We start from the raw sequence: 18,200 nt of genomic DNA, 5'->3' as shown, positions 1-18,200 counted from the left end.
AAGGGGCTTTGGTGCTCACAGGATCTGCCCATTGAGTGTGTTACTCTTGGAGGTGGCAGGGTTGTACACTGGTGTGGTCTGAAGCTGTCCATTGGGTGCACTGGCCCTGGGACTTCCCAGGATGTGCAATGTCAGCCACCGCCTGTGCCCTGCCTGGGGCCACCCAGCATGAGCTGCAGAGCAGTGTGCAAATGGCTAATACTTTTGCTGGGTTTAGTGGTGCCCAGGAGAGGCCAAGCTGTGAACCAAGGCTGACTGCTACTAGTGCTAGGCCTGGGGCTACTTAGAAAGAGGTATGGGATGTGTGGAGGCCAGATGCTGCTTATTTGAGAAATTTTAGGAAAGCCCAAAGCATGAGCCAAGACAGACTGTTTGTATGGAAAAGTCACTGAAAATGGCTTGGGCGGGCCCACAAATTGGTTAGGGTGGGGTCTCAGGTTCACCTGGGCGGTGAACGGTATGAACCAGGTTGATGTAAACTAAGATACGGCACCCTCTTGCCGGCTCTGAGTGTATGTGCGAGGGTGTGGGGGGCTACTCGGAAAAGGAACAGTGGCCTTTGCCAGCACTTTCGTCTGGCAGAAGGATGTCCCCCCAGATGCTGCCTTAATGCCCAGCAATCCAGGTCCTCCCTGTTTGTCCCTAGTTCCCTTCAAGCCATTGCCCTGGTCCTGGGCTCAGAGGGAGTGGCTGTTGCTTGAAACTCAGAGGCTCTATCTGCTGTGCTACAAATAACCACTTTTTATTGTTTCCACTCACCCCTCCACAGTGATTCCTCCCAGAACAAGAGTCTGGGCTGCTGCCGCGCCTCCCAGGTGGACTCTGTGCTTCCTCACCTGCCCTTTCACAGTCTGTTTTCCATAGAGCAGTCCAAGTGACCTTTTAAAATGTAATCAAATCACAATTTTCCTCAGCGTAAAACTCAAATAGCTTCATATTGGACTCAGAATAAAATCTAGGTGTCCTATCATGGCCCCAAAATTACCTGATCGAGCTCTTGCCTATCCTTCTAATCTCTTCCAGTACCAGCCTGGGTGCAGGTAAGGGTGCTCCCCTGGACAGACAGAAGCCACCAGGCAGAAGGCCACAGGTGTTTGCAGTGAGTCGCTCTTGGTGGGAGAAGCGACTGCCAAGAGGACATGGGTGGACAGTGATGGCAGGGGCGATGTGGGTGGACAGTGATGGCAGGGGTGATGTGGGTGGACAGGGATGGCAGGGGCAATGTGGGTGGACAGGGATGGCAGGGGTGATGTGGGTGGACAGTGATGGCAGGGGTGATGACACCACAGGGGCACAGAGGAGAGGACCTGTCTGCTCGGGGAAGTCAGGAAAGATTTTTCTGAAAAAAGGGTAGTTATGAAGCTACAATATGAAAAATATTATGAGTTATCTATGTGAGAAAGACGGACGGCAGTCACGTTCTCTGCAGAGGGAGCAGCATGTGCAGAGCTCACAGGGCGGGGTGGGGGTGTGGCCTGCAGGTGACCCACTGAAAGGGAGATGTGGCCAGGGTCTGGTGTGAATTGAAGCTGGAAAAATAGGTAGGGGCCCATTCGCAGAGGACACTCTTCTGGCCATGTTAAAGGGCTGAAATCTGTATTAAGAGCAAGATTGCCACCAAATGGCTTTAACTAGTGCAGAGGGGACAAGGTCAGATTGTTGTTTTGAAAAGATTGTGCTGATTGCAGTGTGGACAACAAATGAATGAGCACAGACCAGTTTGAAGGCACTGGGGTGGCAGGGTGGCCAGCTGGTACAGGTTCACCCAGGACTTTGCTGGTTTTAGCACTGAAAGGCCTGCACCCCAGGAAACTCCTTCATCACACCAAGCCAGTTTGGTTGGCCACACTGTGCTGCACCATCATTCAAGGGAAGATTATGGTTGTCTCATGAAAGATGCAGGATCTTCTCTTTACTAGGCTCTCATCAGAAGAAAAAGGTCTGCATCACAATGCCGTATTTTGAAAGTCCCTTAGAATTGACCACCCCAGATATACAGGCAGTGCAGGAATACACGCACGTATGCACACACACTTCATACACACACGCCCCTAATATGCAAGTCGCTTCAGGTAAGCCTTGATTTTTCTTTTCTGCACAGGCCTGGTGGTATCACATTTTTGGCATCTCAAAGCCTGGAGCCTTCCCTGGCCGGTTGGCTCAGTGGTAGAGCGTCGGCCTGGCGTGCAGAAGTCCTGGGTTCGATTCCCGGCCAGGGCACACAGGAGAAGCGCCCATCTGCTTCTCCACCCCTCCCCCTCTCCTTCCTCTCTGTCTCTCTCTTCCCCTCCTGCAGCCGAGGCTCCATTGGAGCAAAGATGGCCCGGGCGCTGGGGATGGCTCCTTAGCCTCTGCCCCAGGCGCTAGAGTGGCTCTGGTCGCGGCAGAGCGACGCCCTGGAGGGGCAGAGCATCACCCCCTGGTGGGCAGAGCATTGCCCCTGGTGGGCGTGCCGGATGGATCCCAGTCGGGAGCATGCGGGAGTCTGACTGTCTCTCCCTGTTTCCAGCTTCAGAAAAAAAAAAAAAAAAAAAAAAAAGCCTGGAGCCTGCCCAAGCAAATGTAGACCTAGGTAAGAGGGTGGATTACATCATTGCCACACCTTGTACTTCTGTGCACTATCACCCTGCACCGTGGCCCACTCTTTAGCCCTAGCTGGTTCCCATCTTGCTCTCCCCCTCACACGGTTAGCACCCCCGTAATGCCACTAAAGCATGCTCTTTGAACACACTGAACTACAGAGCACTTTAGTAGTTCCCAGTTGCCCCCTAAATAAAGTAAATAGTCTCCCTCTTAGATTTTAAAACTGCCTCTCCTGCCCCCTTGTCTAACTCTTCTCATTTTTTTTTTTGAGTCCCCAGAAGCAGAAGGCGTTTTTAATAAACCATCAAAAAGATTTCAGGGAGAAATACTGCTGCCCTGCTTTCACTACTAATAGCTAATTGGGCCCACTGTGTGTGCCAGGCACTATTTTAAACACTTCACATATATATATTTATTAATATATGTATTAATAAATGGGTCACTCATTGGATAGACTTTTATTGAGTACCAGTGACTTTCCAGGTAACCTGTCAAGCACAGCACAAGCAGGGAACAAAGCTTCTCCTTCCGCAGGGGTAGTAGCATTCTATGGTGCATGGGGAGAGGCTGAGTAACCATGGGTGTATGATGTGGCAGATGACAAGTTCCATGCATACAGGTGCCTCGGGTGAGGGATGGAGAGTAACATTGGCCATAGACATGCTTTCTTACTGAGTCACCAAGAAAGTATTTCAGTGGAACATCATTTGAGCAGAGTTTCAGTCATAATGATTTGGGGAAAACCCAAGCAAAGGAAATAGTGAAAATATTTATTTTCAGTTTATGTTGGAATCCTGAAATCACACCTTTCATTTTTCTCTTAGGCACTCATCAAGGCTTTGCACATCTAGTTTTGTATCCCTTGTTTAGTATCTTGGGCTGTTTTATAAAAATCTTTTTATTCACTTTTCATGTTTCCTACTGCCATTTTGATCTGATCTGTATTGCAAATTTTGGTATCAGTCTAGTCTTTTACTTTCTAACTTGACTTTTTGTATTTCTGATATTTTTTTCTTTGTACTACATTTTAATGATGGTGATGATTATGATTTTTTGTCTATTTTGATTGTGCTTGTTAGAAAGTGAAACTGGAGCCTTCACGGGTCATTAATGCTGGCTCCAAATAATGATATGCTTGAATTTTCAGGCAGAGGCACAGGTTGGATGAATATCTTTGCATAATGACACTTTAGTCTACTCTTTACTGAATATTTCCCATCTTTAAGGCATGTACTGAAGGGAAAACAAGAATGATGATGATGACAGTCCTCCCCTTAGGGAGATTTTGATCAAATAAGAAAAATACATCACAAAAAGTTAATTGACAATAGGAGGCAGAGTGTATTGGGATTCCATTCCTGGATAATACAGATCTGGAACACAATAATAGTAGCAATTATTTATATAACCTCTATCATGTATAAGGCTATGCTTTAAATACCAGTAGGTCCATCAGATATCATTATTACTTATACTCTAGGAATGAAAAATTGAGGCACATAGAGATTACATAGCTAGCTAAGGTTCCCATGCTCAGTAGAAGAGCTGGGATTTGAACCAAGGCTGTGTAGGTCCTAAAGCTGTCCTAAAGGGTAGAAGGGAAGGATGCTTTGGCCCTAAAGACTATGAGGCATGGAGCTCAATGACATCTGAAGTCTTAGTTCATGGGCAAAGTTAGGACTGAGCCAGCAAAGGCTAAACAGACTGTAGACCAAGAGCAGGACACAGAGACACAGCACAGGCTGGTTTAGACTGTAAGACCCTGAGAATGGTCTTGAGTTAAAGATTTCTGCCTTTGTGCTTGGGCCAGGAGGGAGTGATTAAAACACCTCTTCAGATGATACATTAAGTGTCAAATAAAGAAAAAAGGCTTTAGGAGTGCTGGGGTGGAGAGATCACTGTGTCCTGGGTCTCACTTAAGTTAACGATGAATTTTCTTTTATAACAGAGGTAGAAATAATAAGACTTGATTAATTCATTTATTTATTTTTTACCCATATTAATTTTACATTTAGTGATACTTATTTTACACACTTTTCTGGCCTGCCTTCTAATTTCTAGCATTGCTGATGAAAGTTTGACTTTGTCCCCTTCCTGTAAATTTCTTATGCCATTTCCTTCGCCTGCTCCCCTTCCTCACCATCCTGTGGAGTCTTTGGCTCCAGAAGTCTGAGTTCTGATCCCACGTGTGACCTGAATTTACCATCTTCCTAGCAAAGTAGTTTGGAGAGCAGGTTGCATTACTCTGCAGGAGAGATGATGGAATTGGGAGGGACAATACAAAGCTGTTTTACAGATGGGGACACTGAGGTGCGAGGAAGTTAAGTGACTCGCAAAAGATTGCTGCTAGGAACTGGCGGAGTTGGACTTAAGCCCAAGCTGTCTCACTCTGAGTTCGTTGATTTCCCTCCATCTATGCTCTCTGGGAAAACTGTCTTAAATGAAGATTCATCAGCCCTGGACCAGTTACCAGTTGTACCATGGGGGTGAGTGCTCCATCACCCATGACTTTTTATTTTAAAAATATTTTCATTGATTTATTTATTTACTTTTTTTTTTACTTTTTTAGATTTTATTTATTTATTTTTACTAGAGAGAGAGGGGAGAGAGAGAGAGATAGAGAGAGAGAACAGGGGGAGGAGCAGGGAGCATCAACTCCCATATGTGCCTTGACCAGGCAAGCCCAGGGTTTTGAACCGGTGACCTCAGCATTCCAGGTCGACGCTTTATCCACTGTGCCACCACAGGTCAGGCTATTTTCATTGATTTAGAGGAGGAGAGAGAGAGGAGAGAGAAGCATCAACTCATTTCACTTAGTTGTTCCATTTAGTTGTGCACTCACTGATAACTTCTAATACAGGCCATGACTAGGGGTCAAACCTGCAACCCCTGTTATGTGTGTTGATGCTTTATCCACTGAGCCACCTGATCAGGGTAGGTCTGTCTTCTGAATTAGATTCAGTGACTCCGGTAAGGGATTTCAAAGCCAGGGAAACCATCTGGGTTCAAATCCCAGCTCAGTCACTTAGTCACTGTGAGACCCTACTAAGTAGTTAGTTACCAACTCTGTGCCTCAGTTTCTTCATTGTAGAATTGTATAATATTAATACCTACCTCATAGACTGTGTGTGTGTGTGTGTGTGTGTGAATGTGTTAAAACAGGTAAAGCCCTAAGAAGAGTGACTCGTAGTTGGTGAATGATCATTAAACAATACTAATTACCTTAGCTATCTATGTTTATAGACTATTCCTTCATCTTTTTGGTGGGGAAGCAAAGCTCAGAAGCACCCTTGGCATTCCTAAGTCTTGTCTGAGCTGCAGGCAGATGCGTAGAATTCTGTCAATGCTGCGAAGACCCCTGAGCATTTCAATGCCTCTTCTACTAACATGCAGCTGGGATTCTCTAAGTTGGCTCCATAGCCTCTCATTCCCTTTTACAGGGTAATTCTGCCTGGGATAGCTAGATTAGGTAGTCAAAAGTTAAGCGATTTACATCTGGTCATAATTTGAAAGTGAATTTTCTTATGAGCAGGAAAGAGAATGTGTGACAAGTGAGAGGAAGGAAAGCACAAAGAGGTTGATTAGAGAAGCCAAAGACAGATTATCCATGTAGAATAGTGTGGGGAAGAGTGTCTGATAGGTAGTCCCCTTAGGGGGTGCGTTTTTTAAATGGAAAATATGCTGTTGGCTTCGGTGACACTCTACCCAGGTGTTCCTCTCGAATATCCCTCAGCAAAGCCCACTGTGTCTCAGGCTGATCTCGTCTTCTACACTTTTCAAAGAAATTGCTTATTTAAATAAGATTGTGTAAATGAGATTTCCTTCAAAAAGCATAGGCATTGTGGAATTTTGAGGAAGTGTAACCTTGGTTTGATTCTGACAATAATAAATAATCCAGCTTGGGCAGAACCTCTCGTTTGAAGGGGGGTGATACATGGGTGAGAATTTCTTTCTCTTTTTTAAGAGGAGGGGAGATGGTGAGACAGACTCCTGCATGTGCCTCAACTGGGCTCCACCCAGCAAACCCCTTCTGTGGCCAATGCTTGAATCAACCAAGCTATTTTTAGCACCTGAGGCTGACGCAGCTGAGCTGTTCTCAGCGCTTGAGGCCGATGCTAGAAACAACTGAGACACTGGATGCAGAAGGGGAAGAGAGAGAGAGAAGGGGGAGAGAGTCAGATGGTAGCTTCTCTTGTGTGTCCTGACTGGGAATTGAACCCGGGATGTTTATATGCTGGGCTGAAGCTCTATCCACTGAACCAACAGAGAATTTCCTGATGCCAGGGCCAAGAATTTCTTGATGCTTTTGACTCCACAGGGGACCACTACTAAGTGTGGATGTGGCAGAGGGAGGAGTAGGTATGTTCAGGATTTCTGTGCTTTGCTGTGTACTAAGTTTTGGCCTCACTGGAACCTTGCCCAGTTTTCTGTTTCTCGTTCCCAGGCCCACAGACACGCAGCCAGCACTGTATGAAGTGCTCTAAGCCAGGTGTTCTTGATTTTTGAGTACTCACTTCTTTATTCAAAAAGAAAGGAAAGGGGCAGGGATGTGGAGATTAGGGCTACCTGCCTTCTTGGATTTTTTATAACAGACAAGTAATAAAAGATACCTGGTGGTAAAACTCTTAGAAGACTGAAGTTATTTTCTTCTATTATGTCAATTCTCTTCCTAGACATAACCTAGGGCTTCTCTATGAGTGAGACCCTAGCCCTTAAAGAATAATTCTTTCTTCTAAAAGGAATCTAGGTTTATTAATTAAAGCAAAATGTGACAGGAAGAAGCCTCTCCACCTGAAAGTTTCTCTCAGGGTCATGAGCTCCTTATTAAGCCCTGTGGGTCAGCATCCATTTTGAAACAAATCATGATGCAATTGAACCATTGCTCTTTGCTTTAGGAAACACTATAGTGTGGAACATGGAAATATTTCTGATTGCTTAACTATTGCATAAGTCCAAATATGGAAAAGTCAGTCATGCCCTGGGATCTTGTCATTAATAACATTCATACAGTATGGGAGTTGGGAATGTGAAAAACTATATGATATTTGGTCACTTGAGTCTATGCTCCCAAGAATCTAGTGGCTACTATTGGGCTAGATACCCTTAATATCGCTGAATCAAATTCTGGGTGTTATGGAATTAAGTGGTCTAAGTAACTAAATCAAGAAAATGTTCATGATGATTGGGATCTACTGTTTTTATTTGAAATGAAAATTTAATGATGTAGGATATTACAGAAAATAGCTAAAGAGAATAAAGATTCTCTGCCTTCCTCAGAGGAATATATATCATAACGTATACAGAAAATAATACCAGCTCAGGATGGAAGTGGTTCTGAAGGCTATTTCATTCAAGCACCTAGCCATTCGTGGAGGTAAAATCAACGGAACCTGGTAATGGATTGGAATCTGAGAGGTGGGAAGGGATTCAGGAGGACTGATAGGTCTGTAGAACTGGATGTATAGTGATTTAGTTTCCTCAGAATTCTACCAAATAGTTATCAACATGCACTTGAAAATATCCAATGATAGTAAGCCTTCCAAAGAAACCCGTTCTATTTGAATAACTTTGATTTTCCCTTTTGGGGGAAGGAAGCCATATATATCATTGAGTTTCTTCTCTTATCACTCTCTTCGTCCTCATTGTATATGAACTTAGTAACCCAGCAGTCACTTGTTTACAGGTTCCAGTGAGGACACCTTAATAATTACACCATGTTATGGTAAATCTTACCTCTTTCCTGTTTACACAGGACTTACCACTTCTTAGAACCTCCTCAGTTATTACCTGGAGCCTCACGCGCTCAGCAGTCAGACTGGTCCTCACTGTGCCTTGCCCTGGCCTCTGCTGCTGGTGCCTTACATTAAAACACGCTGCTGAGCACAGCAGGCTTCTGCAATATAGCCTTTTTGAGGTTTTGAGGCACTGAAGGAGATGGTGCGTGGGGAAGAATGGCCCGTTCTCCAACCCTGGCCGTGAGTGCTCTGAAGCAGCACTGATTGACTTCATAGTCTTACAAAGTCTTCCATGAACACAGAGAAATTTTCATTCTTCTTTCTCTTTGGTTAACATACTGTCCTTATCTTTCTATTGTCTTCACTTTTCTCTCTCTCTCCTCCTGTTCCTTACCCACAATTTGCCCTTTCTCTCTCTCTAGATTCTTATAACTAAATACATCTCCTTCCTTCTTCTTGTCACTCCAATACAAAAACTTCTCCCGGTACATTTGCTCATATGATAAGCTCATGAAGGATTCCTCGTCCATCAGTCGCACAGAGCGGTGGGCTGGATGCTGCAGCCGAGGCTCGGGTAGATAACTGCGTTTTAGATTGCTGTTCTCCAGCTGCTCCAGCCCTTTCCCGTGGGGTCCATGGTGTTGCTCTTTTATCAGACCTCTGGGAAGATCACCTTGCACTTAACTAGTATTTCAGTGCTACGGCTCCCACCCCCACCCTATCCTTTTCCTCCTCAAAGTCACGTTTTTTAAATCTCAAGCCTTTAAATTTTCTCCAGCCTTATCAAAATAATTTGCTTTTTCTTTAACCTTTTTTTTTTCTTTTTGAAAATCCTTTCTGATAAGAGACAGTCTTCGAGCCCCACCTACTTGAATGTGCTATACTGAGAGGACTATTTATTGACTTTGGGGTTAGATTAACCTAACGGTGGAGCCGAATGTGGCCACTTCCTTCTGGTGAGTTTCATTTGTTATGATCCATGAAATGAAAATGACTGCCTTACAGAGCAGAAGATAATTGCTAGGGTGAAATGAGATAACACATGCAGAATGTCAAACTCAGTGGCTAACCACATACCCAGTGTCAGTCTCTGCCTCCTCTCCCCTTCCCCCCCCCTCCCCCCGTCCGTCCCTTGGTGCCGAGGCGCCCTCCATTATTCGGCCGGCTGCGGCTCTTCACGGCATCCACATCCGCACAGCGCTCCTGCGCTGGGTGCTGGGCCTCTCCTCATCTTGCCTTCCGTCTTCCAGGTTACACAGGGACCAGTGGCCTTGGTATCAAGTTCATCATGGAGCCTGGAGTTAGTATGTGCGTGGATCATTTAGTCATAAATCCACATGTTCCAACTCTTTGTACCTTAGTAATGGTGTCAAATTTTCATTGATATTGGAAAATGGGTGAGCACCTTAAATGTAAACATATGTTTCCCATTTGAATCATTGTGATCTGTACATTACGCATGGCCATACATTATGAAGGCAGCTAGTGATATTAACACAGTTTCTAATTGTATTTGTGAATGTGTTCATTGTATATAGATTTTACTGAAACACCTCAGAATTGAAGAATTGTAGTTATGGTTAGATCGGTGACCTTTTGGCTCAGGGAAGGCCATTGAGACTAAAACAGGAATGAAGAAATGTATTCTGTCTCCCAACATCAAATTTAAGAAAACCTCATCATTAATTTTTTCTTTGTTAATAATTAAATTTAAAGAATCATTGATGTAATTAAATTTCCATGCCCTGAAGTTATTTATATTATAAAATGAAATATGTAATGCCCCAGAACCTACTTTAGTAAAGAATGACTTGAATAGTGTAAATGTATTTGGCTCCAATAAGCATCCAATGCAGCCAAATAAATGTTTCTCCTGATGGCGGCAGGCCCTTTAAGAAGGATTTTCTTAGTAAATCCTGATCTCTTGATCCATAGAGAATCCCTCAATGGGAAAATTGATTCATCATGCAAGTACGTGTCCACTTTAGAGGACGTTATCATTTAATCTGATGATAGAAAAATATTTAATAGTGTACTTCCCTAGTGGCCTCATCTGATTCATAATTTACTTTGTAATTTATGAGAGAAATTTGTGCCAACTGCAACTTTTTACAGAAAACTATAAAAAGTTATGGAACACTAGGCCTTAGTTTCCTTCTCATTCTGTATTCTGACTACCATTGCCAACATATTTGCGGTACTTATTATATATTTGCTTTTGTTTCAAACTGTCTGAAACTTGCCACAGACCATGTGAAATCTCCCTGATATAAGGAATGTGCTTAGAGTCCTCCAGTTCCCGGGGTTCCCTTGTGTGCTGGTCAGGGGGAGAGACCCACTGCTCTTTCTGTTATCAATCAGAACAGCAGCCCTTTGTCTCAAAATTCAATTAAAATTTTTTTTTGGATATAATTATTTCTCCACTCTATCAAGAGGTCTTAGTAATCTCAAATTCAGAAATATTAGTATTAAATTATTTTATGTTTTCCAGTGGTTTGTTTGTTCATTCATTTATTGATTGAATGATGTGTTTTGAATCTCAGGAACATAGGCGATTTCTAGAAGCAGAGTGAGGTTGCTGTAGCAAATTATCTAGGGCCTCATTTCGACCGCAAAGCTGTGGCTTCTTCACCAGTTTCATAAATGCCTACATACCTTCACGTTTATTCTTTCTGAGCCTGCCGTCTGGATAGCTGCAGTTTTTGACTTTGATACAGTAATCTGCTTTTTATGATTTCGCCTTTCAATTGAGATCAGTTAACAGATTGTTAAGCATGGACTTGTGAAATCATCAAAGTGCTGCTAAAATTATATGTAAATGGCATGAAAGAACTGTTAGACACCTTCCATATCATAGTTACAGATACAGGAACAGTGGACATGATATTTTTGCATAAAGTGGTGAAATTTGTGAGTGAAATTTCAGAGAAGCTCAGTTTATTAAACGGAAACTGTACAGAACCCAAGCTATCCCTGTTTCCTTTGCTAAGCCATTGGGTCTAACTGGCTGCTATGACACAGAAGGTGTCTGTCTTAGAGCTGTTGAAATTAGGGATAAGATAATTACCCTCTGTGGTTGAGACTTTAATTATCTTAAATTCAGTTCTAGCAGGAATGTTGCAATCATTGCAGGCTCTTTTTCCTTGCTGCCATAATTTATACTCTGACTAAGCGGCACAGCAGATCATGGTGTTACTTGCTACATCACCATAATCTGTTGGCTGTTTTTTTTTCTAAAAAGAAGAGAAATGATCCTTATGTAGTGGTCTCCCATGGGTCTTCCATAACAGATTCATTATCTTTCTGTAAAGTTTTAAGAAATGCAGTGTTGTGTAATTACTACATGCAAAATTTTAAGACATTCAGCTTGGATTCAAGTTCCAATTTTGTGAATAAATAATTTAGTGACTTTGGTCAAGTTACTTAACTTCTCTAAATTTACAAAGTGCCCTTGGGTAAAATTTGAGAATTACTGGTCCTCATCTCATAAGACTGTGAGAATTAAATTGAATGAAGCGTAGGAAGCACTTAGCCTCGGGCCTAGCACTGGTTAAGAATTCATGCAATGTTGGCAAATATCCTTCTTCTTTTCTCTCCTTCCCCTCCTTTCCTCCTCCTCCTCCTCTTCCTCTCCCTCCTCCCCTTCTCCTCTTTCTTCTCCCCTCCCTCTTCCTTTATCTCAAGTATGAATCTACCAATTTTATTACCACACCTCGTTCTTTAATGTTTATGGATTACTACTGCTGCTTATCCCCAGATTATCTTCCTCCTGCTTCATTAGTTAGCTAAGGAAAACGAGCTTGTGGACAGCCCTGGTGATTCCAGCTGTCTTTGCTAAAACACACAAACACTGAATGAGAGTGCAGTCCAAGTAACCTTGTCCCTTTCTTGGGAGAGCCTTCTGTTTAACCATCACTCTATGTAGAATTACTGGTATTGTGCAAAATATATTCCAAAATAACTAACTCTTGTAGCACATTTTATGAAATGACACTAGGTTAAGATGAGTAAGGACCTTTTTATATTTCCATAGTAAATATAAGAGTTAGTGAAACTTTGATACTGAGATATCTCCCACAACAAAGGAAGCAGACATACCTTATGAAACCATTGTCTATATGTTATAGCCCCTTGGAGGATTCTGAATATTTACTCAGACATAAAACTTTTTAAAATAACTTTTTTTTTTTTCTGAAGTGAGAAGTGGGGAGGCAGAGAGACAGACTCCCACATGTGCCTGACCGGGATCCACCTGGCATGCCCACTAGGGGGCGATGCTCTGCCCATCTGGGGCGTTGCTCTGTTGCAACCAGAGCCATTCTAGTGCCTGAGGCAGAGGCCATGGAGCCGTCCTCAGCACCCAGGCCAACTTTGCTCCAGTGGAGCCTTGGCTGTGGGAGGGGAAGAGAGAGACAGAGAGAAAGGAGAAGGGGAAGGGTGGAGAAGCAGATAGGCACTTCTCCTGTGTGCCTGGCCGGGAATCAAACCCGGGACTTTCACACACCAGGCCTACGCTCTACCGCTGAGCCAACTGGCCAGGACTAGAACTCTTTTAAAAGTCATATTTAAGTGAGAAACCTTTACCAAGGAGTGGGCTCTGAGCCCACTTGCTTCCCTCTTTGTACCACTACAATGCATTAAAGTTCTATCCAACACTTCTTTTATGTGGCATTTGTTTCTTCACTATTCTTTGTTTTTTAATAGTTGTCAGCTGTAGTGGGATAGTAGAAAAAGCACCAAACTGGGAGTCTGGAAACCCGAATTTGAGCCCCTTCTATTGCTCACTAGTTGTGTGACCAGGGACAGGTTACTCTAATCTTTCTGGTCTCCATTAGCCTCTTTGTGTATGCAGTGACAATGACAACATGTCTGCTTCCCAGAGTGCCTGTGTGACTCTAATGGAAGTTCGAGCCACACAACCAAAAATAGTTCTACTGAACAAGTTTTGGCTTCTATTTTATTTCTGTAGAGGTTTCCCAGTATGTTATAATAAGACCTACCTTGGAGTATTGGTGGTTTCATAGTCAAATCATAGTGACAAAAACAGAAATTTTGCTTCTACAGTATAAACTGGCTTAGTGCTTTTTTTCTTATGACATTGTAAGAATGCAAAGAAAATCATACAGTTAGAATCTTTATGAAGAAAACAATACTCATTAATATAATAAATAGGTTAACTCAATCTCACTGCTTTCTATCACGTAATCATCTTTTCTCCTTTTCTTGGCCCTCGTGTCTGAGCACGAACCAGCCCTCCTGCTTGTCACAGCTGTCCCTCCCAGCAGGTCCTCCAGCCCGTTGCTTCTCCCTCCTCTGTTGCCTTCCTTCATCTGTTGTCCCATATTTTATCACATCTTTCACGTGTGCCTCCAGTATCTCCCTCTTTACTATCTCTGCCTTCTCAATTTAAAACCATGCTTAAGTTTCCTTTGTATTAAAAACAAAACAAAAGAAACAGCAAAGACAAGCCTTGGTATCTGTACAGCATATTACTCTTATTTCCTTCTCTTAACTATTGGCTTTTCGTTTTTTTGTGGTATATTTTGGTGTTTTGTTCCTCTACTAAAATTATTATCTATAATTCTGTATGTACTCTCTCTTTCTAATTGTTTCTTTTTCAAACTTTTTAAAGGGTTTGCTGTTTTCCTGAGCTCCTCATTCTGACTCTCTGCTCTCTTTCTACTCCATCCCACTCTGATGTTATTGCTCAGTTCATCTCCCTTAGTTTCATGCTCAACATACTACTTCCCTGATTAAAACCCATCTAATGCTTCCCCTTTGTCTATGAAGTTAGTGTTCATTTCTTACCGACCTGGATTCAATTCTTTCTCCAACATGTTATCATTCTTTCTTGACCTATCTCTCCTGATACGTATCTAAAAAACAGACAAAATGAATAATTTCCTTCTTTGCACATGTCAGCAGACTTTACAGTCTTGTGTCAAGCTCCTCCTCTTGGAATTCCCTGTCCTTAATTGCTACCTGTCAAAATCTTTTCCTGTAGTGGAAGATATTTCAAATTCTTTCTTCTTCCTGAAGGATTTTCTGATTTTACACGCATGGTGTGGTCTCTCCTTTCTTTGACCTCTATTGATCTGTCTTATAAATGGATCTCTTTTTGCTTTGTATTATAATTTACTCCTATATTCCTTCTTCTACAGTGTGTGGATTATTTGAAGAAAAATTCCTCCAGGGGAAAAGAGCTAAAAAAACTATTGCAGATCTATTTTTGTTTTTATATGTATCTTCTATTTGAAGAACAGTAGCACTGCACTCTATTCTAGGGTAGGTAGTAAGGAGACAAACAAGCATCTAACTTCTTCGAAATCAAGCATGAGAAGCATAATTCAAAGCTATATAAAGCCTGAATGAGCAATGGGAGGGAGCAGTAACTGATACCCAGAGGAAAGAGCTGTAGCTGAGGAAAAGCTACCCAAGAGGAGCTATGGATGCACCTACTGAGAAACCATAGCCGAGGAGGGAGGGAACCAGGGGATAAATATTCTCACCCTCCTCCCATTCTGCCCTCCATCTACTGCTAGTGTTTACCAATGACTAAACCCAGTAGAAGCCAGAGTGCAAGGGAGTTTATCAATTAAATCCATAAAGGCCGTTCTCTTGATGCTTAGAGTTATGTATAGAAAGGTAGAGCCTGAATCTGAACAGACAATGGACAATTTGCAGTTTGATAATGGAAGTTATATTAATTCATCTTAGCTGTATTGGGCTCAAATGGTGTCATAGAGCACGACTGCACCAATGGCTGAACAAGAAAAGCTTTGCAGTAATTGTCTTTTAGGGTCAAAATTAATTAGAAAATCTACAATAGCAGACAGAATGACTATAGCAAATGCTTGGCTCTTATTTTAAGCATTGGTGAAATATGTTATGAGCATTGAACAGCATGTATTAAAGGCAATAATTTTCCATTATACTGAAATACAATAGATATTTTTATTTTGTGTAGAGTGAAATGATGTGTTGCTTATCACAAAAAGAGTCAGGGAAGAAATCACTGCTAGCAGTGTTGTCTTGGAGAGCATGTCAGCCTGGACTTTGTCAGAGGAGATAGAAGACAGAAGATTTCCTAGGAAACCATGATTTTCCACTGAGCACAACCAAAGAAGGTCCCTTCATAGACCAAATTAAGATGCATAATTTAGCATGTGCAGCCTGCAGAGTTGCTCCTTTTAATCAAAGCAGGGTGAGGCAATGCTGCTTGAAATAGTCCTGTGAACTCAGCAGGAAACTGTGGGGCAGTGTATCTAGCCCCACTTTGTATTTCTTCCCTTGGTATATTCCTTTTTTCCTCCAAAGACTTACAGCTCTTTTTCCTCTGGCTTCTCCGATGGAAAATGTGTGCAGTGATTCAGCACTGCACTCTTGACTTGCTAATGGACTGTCACAGACAAGTGTTTGCCTTGCTCTGAAGCCTTCTTTTGACACAATTTTCACTCGAGTGTTGTGATTCCAGTTCGGTTTTCTCAGGGTGTATGTTTTTCTTCTTCAAAGGGGAGGAGTTTTTTTGTCTTTTGGTAATCTAGTAGATATCACCAAATAATATTTTGAGTTAGCAGATTGAAAATTTAGATGTTAAGTTTCTCCTTACCCAAAGGACATGAAATTTGAAAGAAAAAAAAATACATGGGGTGCTTGCTCTATCCTGATGCAGACCCTGGCAGGGTTGCTGGGCTGAATCTTGACAGTCTTCACTTTGGTTGAGGGGGAGAGATTTGGGAAGACTAGATAGTGGTTCTGTGCTCAAGAGGGAATCAGCTCAGTAAATATTCATTGATGATAGTGGAGGGTGTACCTAACAGTTTTTATAAAAATAATTTCAAACTGTGGAAGAGAATGGGAATGTAAGTTTCGAAAACGATTGTGTTTCGAATCTGTCTTAAATTGTTTGGGCTTTGGATGTCCAAAGTTGTAGCAAACCTAATTCTAAAACTCTCCCTAGGACAAGAAAACATGAACTTTTAAAAATAAATTTCCTCTACCTGAACTGTTGTGGTGCAGAGGGATAAACCATCGACCTGGAACACTGAGGTGGCCGGTTCGAAACCCTGGGCTTGCCTGGTCAAGGCACATATGGGAGTTGATGCTTCCTGCTCCTCCCCCCTTTTCCCTCTCTCCCTCCCCCCCTTTATAAAAATTGAATAAATAAAGATATTAGAAAAAGTTTCCTCTAAGATGCCCTGTTGTTGCAAATTCGGGCAAGTTGGATTGTCTTTGTGCCATGATGTAGCAATACCTGTGCTGTTGTGCATCCAGAGGAGAAACTTACTCTTTTCCAGTAACACTCTTTATAACTAAAACAATTCACTCCAGTCATCAACCTCTACCTTTTGTTACCAATGATGTCTTTTCTTTGAAGTTTTTGTTAAATGATAAGGCCTAGAAAGAGAGGTAATAGGAGTTATCTTCTCTACTTGCTTATATGATCATTAGAAACTCAGAAATTATGAACACATGGTATGAGCAAGCCCATTTGCACCTGGATTTGGACTTCCAGGACCTTTTTGAAGAGTATTTTTTTCTTGGAAGCAACGTACAACTCTTCAACATTTAAAAAAATTTTTTTCTTAATTCCAGGAATGAGACACTTTTCTTTTACAGTTGATAGGGACTTGTTTCTGCTATGTATCCTGCCGGATGTTAAGTTCTACAACCCAAAGGTTACTCCTTTATCTTTGATATCCTGTGGTTTGATCTCTAGTTGAAATGGCCTTTATCATGGTACAACACCATGGTTGTGACTATCACTATTTTTATACTATTCTTCTACAAATGAAAATGTAGCAAGAAAAATGTAGGTCTTTAAGAAGGGGTGATGGATGAAGCTGAAGCTAAGGATTTAAGGTTGTAACTGGGGATATCACTCCTGTTACTATCAAGGAGGGGAGGAAGAAAGGCTTGCTGTATTATGGAAGTCCTATCATTTAGTCTAACACTAGCTTCTGAGAAACGGATTCTGGTATCAGTTTGGTTCAATGATTAAAAGATTTCAGAGCTAACATTTACAGACTTGTAATAAAAAAACAAAATAAGAAGTAAGGTTATTGAAGCTTAATTTCTTTAGCTACAAAATATGGGGACTTCCTTTATTCCCTATTTCTTTCTCAGCCTTGTTTAAAGTCTTTTCCCACCATTCATGTCTTGAATAGCTGTGTTCCCAGAACTAGGTTCAGAAGCCTTTCCTTTTCTTGGTCAGCATACTCTCCTTGAGTAGTTACATCCAGGCCATTGACTTTAACTCCATATTGTATGCATTCTGACAGTCATTGTGTTTAGACCATTTATATAATTATTGATGATTAAATTAAGCTCTACCATTTTATTAGTTATTCATGCTCGTTACCTCTTTTTTGTTGTTGTTCCTTTCTTAATGTACCCTTTCTTGTTTACTTTTGAGTATTTTAACATTCTTTATTCCATTTGAATCTGTCACTTGTATTATTGATGATATGTCTTTGTTTTTTATTTTTTGTTTTTAGTGGTTGCTCTAGGAATTACAATATACATGCCTATCTCTTCACAGTGCAGTAAGAATTAAAGTACTATTATGCTTTACCACTATATAGGTCTCTTTTCCCATTTCCTTTTATGCTATAGTAGTCTTTTGTGTAATATGTACATACATTGCAACCCCATCACACAATATTATATTTTTTGCTAAGCTGGCAAGCATTTTTTAAAGAACTCAAGAAAGGAATAATATTATATTCTATAGATAGTTACCATTTCTGTTGCTGTTCCTTTGTTCTTGATGTTCAAGTTTCTTTCTGGTATCATTTTAATTGTTTGAAGAGCTTCCTTTAGAAATTCTTTGAGAGCAGGTCTGCTTACAACTAGTTCTGTTACTTTTCCTATATCTAAAAA

The 18,200-nt window shown here is 41.7% G+C and overlaps 1 protein-coding gene across 3 annotated transcripts in view; it reads left to right on the top strand.

The window, feature by feature from the left end:
• The window catches only part of FMN1 (formin 1), a 447,836-nt gene that overhangs the window by 16,912 nt on the left and 412,724 nt on the right, over positions 1-18,200 (top strand). The window lies entirely within an intron of this gene.

This window comes from Saccopteryx leptura, chromosome 6 (assembly GCF_036850995.1).
Source record: "Saccopteryx leptura isolate mSacLep1 chromosome 6, mSacLep1_pri_phased_curated, whole genome shotgun sequence".
Taxonomy (NCBI): domain Eukaryota; kingdom Metazoa; phylum Chordata; class Mammalia; order Chiroptera; family Emballonuridae; genus Saccopteryx; species Saccopteryx leptura.
The sequence above is the reverse complement of the archived record's forward strand: the minus strand, read 5'-3'. Positions and strand labels throughout refer to the sequence as shown.